The sequence below is a fragment of the Myotis myotis genome, unplaced genomic scaffold, assembly GCF_014108235.1.
Source record: "Myotis myotis isolate mMyoMyo1 unplaced genomic scaffold, mMyoMyo1.p scaffold_m19_p_2, whole genome shotgun sequence".
NCBI classification, from domain to species: domain Eukaryota; kingdom Metazoa; phylum Chordata; class Mammalia; order Chiroptera; family Vespertilionidae; genus Myotis; species Myotis myotis.
Genome location: NW_023416324.1, coordinates 19,302,338 through 19,309,357, shown reverse-complemented (window position 1 = coordinate 19,309,357; position 7,020 = coordinate 19,302,338). Strand labels below are relative to the sequence as shown.

Genomic DNA, 7,020 nt, shown 5'->3' with positions numbered 1-7,020 from the left:
GGGGGCGTGCAGGAGGCAGCTGATCAATGATTCTTTCTCATCATTGATGTTTCCATCTCTCTCTCCCTCTCCCTTCCTCTCTGAAATAAAAAAAAAAGATATTAAAAAAAGAAAAATAATAAAGCCAACATTTATTATGGTCTTACAGTGTGCCAGGCCCTGAGCCAAATATTCTACATGGATTCAGATTTAATCCTTGGAACAACCCTCTCAGCCCTGGAAACACCTAGCACAGTGCCTGGTCCAGGAGGAGCTCAATGGCAGCTTCTCTCCCCTGATGCTCCCCGACTTTTCATGTTGGTTCAGGTATCTTCCCAGCGGTGGCCGTCCTAGATTCCTCACGGTTGCCCAGGGTCTCTGAGCTCTTTTTCCTGCTTCTTAGAAGCTGAGAAGAGACTGGAGAAGTCCTGATGGGGGACAGGGTTCAATCAGAGGAGGGCAGGTAGGGAAATAGGCATGGTGAAGTGATTGGTTAGCATCACCCAATCAGTGTTCTTCCTCTGAGCAGATTTGGACATTTTTAAACATCTCGGGATTGGGGTTTACCCTATTGGGTAAGTGAGAGGTAGAGGGTTGATGAGTTCAAGGCTCCCCAGAAAGCTGATATAAGGACCAGATACACATTCTGGTTTGCACTTCAATCCCCTTGACTGCTTTCATCCTGAGGCTAGTTGTCCATCTTTGTCCTGTCAGGTGCCAGGACCAGATGATTCTCCCAAATGATTGTTGTTACCTAAAGGTTCTTTGTTGAAATCTTTGACCAACTTTTCTCCTTTGGGATTGAGGGTAGGGACTGTATCTTTCATTTTTTGTGTTTCCAGCAACTAAATGCTTAATGTTTAGTCAAACTGAATAATAGTGATAATTTATTCACAGCCTCCTGTGAGCCTGTTACTTTACTGATCATTACATTTAATCATCACCACAGCCTTGTGGTATAGCTATATATTTGTTATCCCTATTTTACAGAAGAGGGAAGTGGCTCTGAGAAGATAGGTGACTTGTCTAAGGTCACAAGGCTAGCAAGTAGCTACATGGTAAGCTAGTAAGTGGCTTGGAACTCTCTCTTGAACTCCAGCTAGGCACCTCTAGCTGCCTATTTGACATATTCCCTGGACTGAGTTCTGGTGTCCACTCCTCCAACCTGCTCAGTTATTTGCAACTGCATCTGTCAGGTGCTCAGGACAGAAACCTTGAGTTATCCTTAACTTCTTCCTCACACACCTGCCCTAATCCATCATCACACTCCTTAACCTCTACCTTCACAATAACTCCAGAATTGACCACTTCTCCCCCTCTCTACTGCTGCCTTCTGGTCCAAGCCATTGTCATCATTCACCGGACTATTGTGATAGCCTGCCTCCTCACTGGTTTCCCTGCTTCTGCCTTTGCCCTCTTTAATCTATTTATGACAGATTCATATGTCACACCTCTGCTGGAAACCCTTTAATGGGTAAATTGATGACTAAAAGCAGAAGTTCTTATTCTGAGCTGCAAATGGTATTCTGAGCTGGCTTCCTGAGACTTCTCTCACCTCATTTGCAGTCTCTCCCATCCCCATCATTCTGCTATACCCACTTTTCCTCAGACCATGCGTTCTCACTTCAGAGACTTTGCATATGTTGTTTACTCTGCCCGGAAATCTCTCCCCCCACATACCCACGTGACTTGCTTCCAGATCTCTTTCAGGTCTTTACTCCAATGTCGTCTTCTTGGTAAAGCTTTTCTTGGACACCCCATGCAAAATTCCTATTCTCCTTCCCTGTGTTATTTTTTTTCCTTTGGGGACTTACCACCATCTAAGATAATATATCTATTCTGGTTTATGTCACTCAAAAATGTATGCTCTATTATAGCAGATTTCTGGTCAGTTTTGCTCACTGCTGAATTTCCATCTCCTATAACAATGCCTGACACATACTAGGTGCTTAATAAATATTTGTTGAATACATGTTTACTTAGTTCTTTGTTGAGTGAATTTAGAAGGAGAAATGAGGTCTGCTGACTCATTCCATTGATCCATCCTACCTCTCCAAACTCAATGTCTGTGATACACAAATAGCTGTTTGATGGGACTCATCCCAGGCCCCAGCACTCCTGGGCTTCTGGGGACTTGTCAATAAATAGCACCCTCCTTGCTTGAAAACATTCTGAATCATTTGAGAAATAAGACAAAGGAATAAGGCATATGGGGACCAAAATACCAGTCTTTTTATTGAAAACACACACACACACACACACACACACACACACACACACACAACTGATCTTGAAGATAATGCCTATGTCTGTGGATTGGTGTGCTTCCTACAATCGATCTCAGAATTAGACAAATTTTACCACCCATTCATTGGTAGTGCTTCATACTGCAGGACCTAAAGCACAGAGAAATAGGCATTCCTGTTCTTCCTCCCAAACTCGCAGATTGTTTAAGTCCCGTCTCTCTTTTTAGGGCAGGAGTGAGTTGGAGGCAGAAGGAAGCCTGTGGATGCCTTTCCCATGGAGGAAACAATGAGGATGCGTGTTTCTTTTTCTTTTTTTGTCCACACAATGTTTTTGTTTTTATTCAACTGTAAGCAAACAGCAGAATTAACATAACATTTAGCAACTCCAGACTGGCTTTTGTTGCACCAAGGAAGAGTGATAAATTGAACAGGCACAGACTAACGGATTTCAGATAACCCCTCACCCAGCCCTGCAGCGCCGCAGGAAAGGGACTCTCCGGATTGCTTTTCCAGGACTGCTCTTCAGAGAATACACCTTTAAATTCTGGGTTGTTCTTCTTATATTACCAATCTGATGGCCACATCATAGTACCAAAAAAGCCCCCCCAAATGGAGTTCAAATTTGATCAAAACATAAATCCAGGGTGTGTGACCCTGTACAATGATAAAGGACAGGTAGGAGGACAAGACACCTTACAGCTCTGTCTGCTCAGGTCTCGCCTGTGAGAGTGGGAATGGGGAAGAGGAGAAATCAACATGCGTCACTGAACTTGAGAACACTGCCTGGGCCCCCGGGGCGATGTCTGTCTCCTGGCTTTCCCCTACTTCCCAGCCAGCTGCTCATAGAGCTTGGGCACATAGTCATCCCGTTCCTCCTGGTAACACGTGCCGGCCACTGGGGGTCCTACTTTTTGTGGAAAGATGCCACTTTGAATTTGCCACTCTGCTCTCCAGATCGGTTGCTGAGAATGGGCTCGTCACACTTCAGCAGCTTGGCCTGCTCCTAAACCAGCCAGACCTAGCGGTGAAGGCCTGTGCCCTTGGGAGGCCCAGAGTCCACATATCAGAGAGGATGGTGCCACTGCTGATGTCGTTGTCCTTCATGTTGACCACCAGGAAATGGTGCTGAAAGGGCGAGGGCTATGCCCTCCATCTTGCACCGTACCCTCCATGTTGGGGCAGCCGCCATGTGCTCAGGAGAGTACCTTCTTCCTGGAAGCCCAGGCCCCTGCTGGCCACGCCTGGGATTTCTTTAAACTAACCAATGACAATCAAGGGACGTGCGCGCCATAGAGATGACCACATCCTGTGTAAGAAGGCCCGACTGGCGCCTGGCCAATCGGCAGGGCCCACAGTCAGCTCCCCTCCCCTCACTCCACCCCCTATTAAAACCCTGTTTTTCCTACGGCGGCCGCACTCTGCTTCCTGTCGCTAGGTCGGCCAGGAGGGGGAGTCGAGCTAGCTCAAATAAAGGACCCTCTGCTTTTGCATGGGACTGGCTGGCTCCCTGATGTGGTCTTTTGGGGATCTTGAAATCTGGGCATATCAGTGCCATTCCCTCAATTTGGGGTCCTTTTTGCTTGGAGCATCCGGGTCTGTCAAGACCAGGGTGTAGAGTTTACTAGTACTTGGATCAAGGCCATCCCATGAAATACCAGCAGGCAGGTTCTTAACCTGGGTGGGCGTTAGCACTTTGCCCAGCTCGTCGACCTCCGCCCTGAAGTATTTGACCTGCAGCGGGTGTTTTGGCCTCTCGTCCACTTCCTGCAGGCTCAAGGGCCCGGACCACTGGCTGAGGCCCACCGGCATCGCGGGGCCCAGAGGGGACTACCGGAGAGATGCAGGGGAACCAGGGGCAGGCCAACAGCACTGACTCGGAGGATGCGTGTTTCTCATTTAACAATCCCCAACTCTTTTATTTTAAAATAACAGCTTTATTGATATATAATTCACATATCATAAAATTCACACTTTTAAAGTATACAAGCCAGTGGTTTTTAGTATAGCCACAGAGTTGTGCAATCATCACCACATTTTAACTCCAGAATGTTTTATTGCCCCAATGTCCTTTGAAACACAAAAGTTTTTCATGTTTACAGAGTACAATTTATCTATTTGTTCTATTGTTGCTTGTTCTTTTGGTGTCATATCTAAGAAACTATTGCCTAATCCAATGTCAGGAAGATTTACTCCAATGCTTTCTTCTAAGAGTTTTATGGTTTTAGCTCTTACATTTAGATCTATGGTACGTTTTGAATTAAATTGCTTATATGATGTAAGTAGGGGTCCAACTTCATTCTTTTGCATGTGGATATCCAGTTGTTGTCTCCACACTCTTGTCTAAAATTAATTGATCATAAATATAAGGGTTTATTTCTGGATTATCATTTCTAGTTCATGAATCTGTACGTTTATTATTATTTTTTAAATCCTCAAGCGAGGAGTGAGGATATTTTTTCCATTGATTCTAGAGAGTGGAAGGGAGGTGGGGGGTGGAGGGAAACATCGATGTGTCAGAGACACATTGACTGGGGCGGGGGATCGGACCTGCAACCCAGGTACGTGCCCTTGACTGAGAATCGAACCCACAATACTCCAGTGCCAGGCTGGCCAGGGCAATATGTTTATTCTTTTTGTTGTTGTTGTTAATCCTCACCTGAGGATATTTTTCCCCCATTAGTATTTTTAGAGAGAATGGAAGGGAGGGAGAGAGACAGAGAGAGAGAAACATTGATGTGAGAGAGACACAACAATTGGTTGCCTCCCACATGGGCCTGGACTGGGGTTAGGGATTGAGCCTACAACCAAGGTATGTGCCCTTGACTGAAATTGAACCTGGGACCCTTCAGTCCACAGGCTGATGCACCAACCATTGAGCCAAATCTGCCAGGGCAAATATGTTTATTCTTATGCTAGTACTACGGTCAGACTTACTGACTGTTAAACACTTGCTTTCTAAAACTTAACTGTGAATCTTGAAGATCATTCTATAGCAGCGCATACAGATCTACCTCATTCTTTTTAACAGTTGCATACTATTCCATTTTGTCCAAATTTCCCATACTGAGGGATATTTAAACTATTTCCAGTTTTTTACTATTACCATCAATTCTGCAGGAAACATCCTTATATTAATTTATTTGTACATGTCAAGCTGCTTTGGGAAATACTTTGAAAAGTAAAAGAACCATATAAGAACAAGGGTTTTTCTGATTAGGAGGTTTGCTGTTATCTTTCTGCAACTCTACCTTCTCCTTTCTGGCACCCCCAGTCTTGACCATCAGTGCTCTCAGCAGACAGGAAAGCTCTCCATCACTGGCTCTAGCAGTTGGAATAGAGTGTCTCCTGGGACACTGGCGTGGAGTGGACAGCACTGTTCAGCAGTTACTAGATTCAGCCTGGCTGCTTCCAGGTCATGGCCTGTTTTAGTCTGGAGTGCTGAGCTACGGACGCTGGTGTGCAGCACATTGATGACTGCAGGAGTAGCCAAGAGCCATGCCTCTGGGATGACCTTGGCTGTCAGGGTGCACTGGGTGCTGCTGTTTTGCTGTATCAGGCTCTGATGTCTTCTGACCAGGAGAGGGCAGTAGTAAGCTGCCTAGCACTCTGCCAGGCTCATGGAAGGCCCTTCTCCCAGTACAAGTTGTTTCTGCCTGGAGCAGCGCCACTAAATCTCTTTATTCTTGAGGAAGGAAGATGTGTTAGAGGAAATTCGGTAGAATATTCGTTGAGGATAATATAGGAGAAAATAAAATCAAGGTAGCTCCCCCCCCCCACCATGAAAATAGCTTTATTTTTTTCTCATAAATATAATGTACACACACTATAAAAACTTCAAACAATACAAAGAAGTACAAAGCAGAAATGAAAAACTGCCTGAATCCCATGGCATGAAATAACCACTGTTCACATTTTCGGAAGTATTTTTGTAACCTGCATTTTTTTTTTTTTTTTAACCTGGAAGATGTGGACATCTATTCTTGTCAATACCTTTAATGTTTGAGGCCTCAGGATCTGTAGGTACATAATGCTTCTTAAATTTTTCCACCTGTGTTACCCCAAAGGCAGAGAAGATGAATGAATGCATTGCTGGGCGGGCGGTGTGTGAGATAGTGTGTGGTGCTGAAATGTAAGACAGAGGGAAAAACTTCTTTGAAATTATTGGGATTGTACCTTTAAAATTCAGATAAATTTTGTATTATACCTCATAACATAAAAACAATTTTTAAAAATCCTTACCCAAGGATATTTTTTCCACTGATTTTTAGAGAGAATGGAAGGGAGGAGGAGGGGGGGAGGATGGGGAGGAGGAGGAGAGAGAGCGAGACATCTATTGGAGAGAAAGACATCAATTGGTTGCCTTCCACATGTGCCCCAACCAGGGCCAGGGATCGAACCTGCAACCAGGTATGTGCCCTTCACTGGGAATCAAACCCGTGAACCTTAAGTGCCAAAACTCTAACCACTGAGCACACCGGTCAGGGTACTTCATAACATTTCGCATTCTATTCCATGTTTATTTTTATTTTAAAATATTGTCTTTTTCGCCAGAACCGGTTTGGCTCAGTGGATAGAGCGTCGGCCTGCGGACTCAAGGGTCCCGGGTTCGATTCTGGTCAAGGGCATGTACCTTGGTTGCGGGCACATCCCCAGTGGGGGGCGTGCAGGAGGCAGCTGATCGATGTTTCTCTCTCATTGATGTTTCTGGCTCTCTACCCCTCTCCCTTCCTCTCTGTAAAAAATCAATAAAATATATTAAAAAAAAAATATTGTCTTTTTCAAATCTTTTTATAAC

General features: G+C 44.9%; 1 pseudogene; it reads right to left on the bottom strand.

Moving 5' to 3' along the window:
* Positions 1 to 2,881: 2,881 nt before the first annotated feature.
* Positions 2,882 to 4,116, bottom strand: LOC118677420 (annotated as a pseudogene).
* Between the last annotated feature and the right edge of the window lie 2,904 nt (positions 4,117 to 7,020).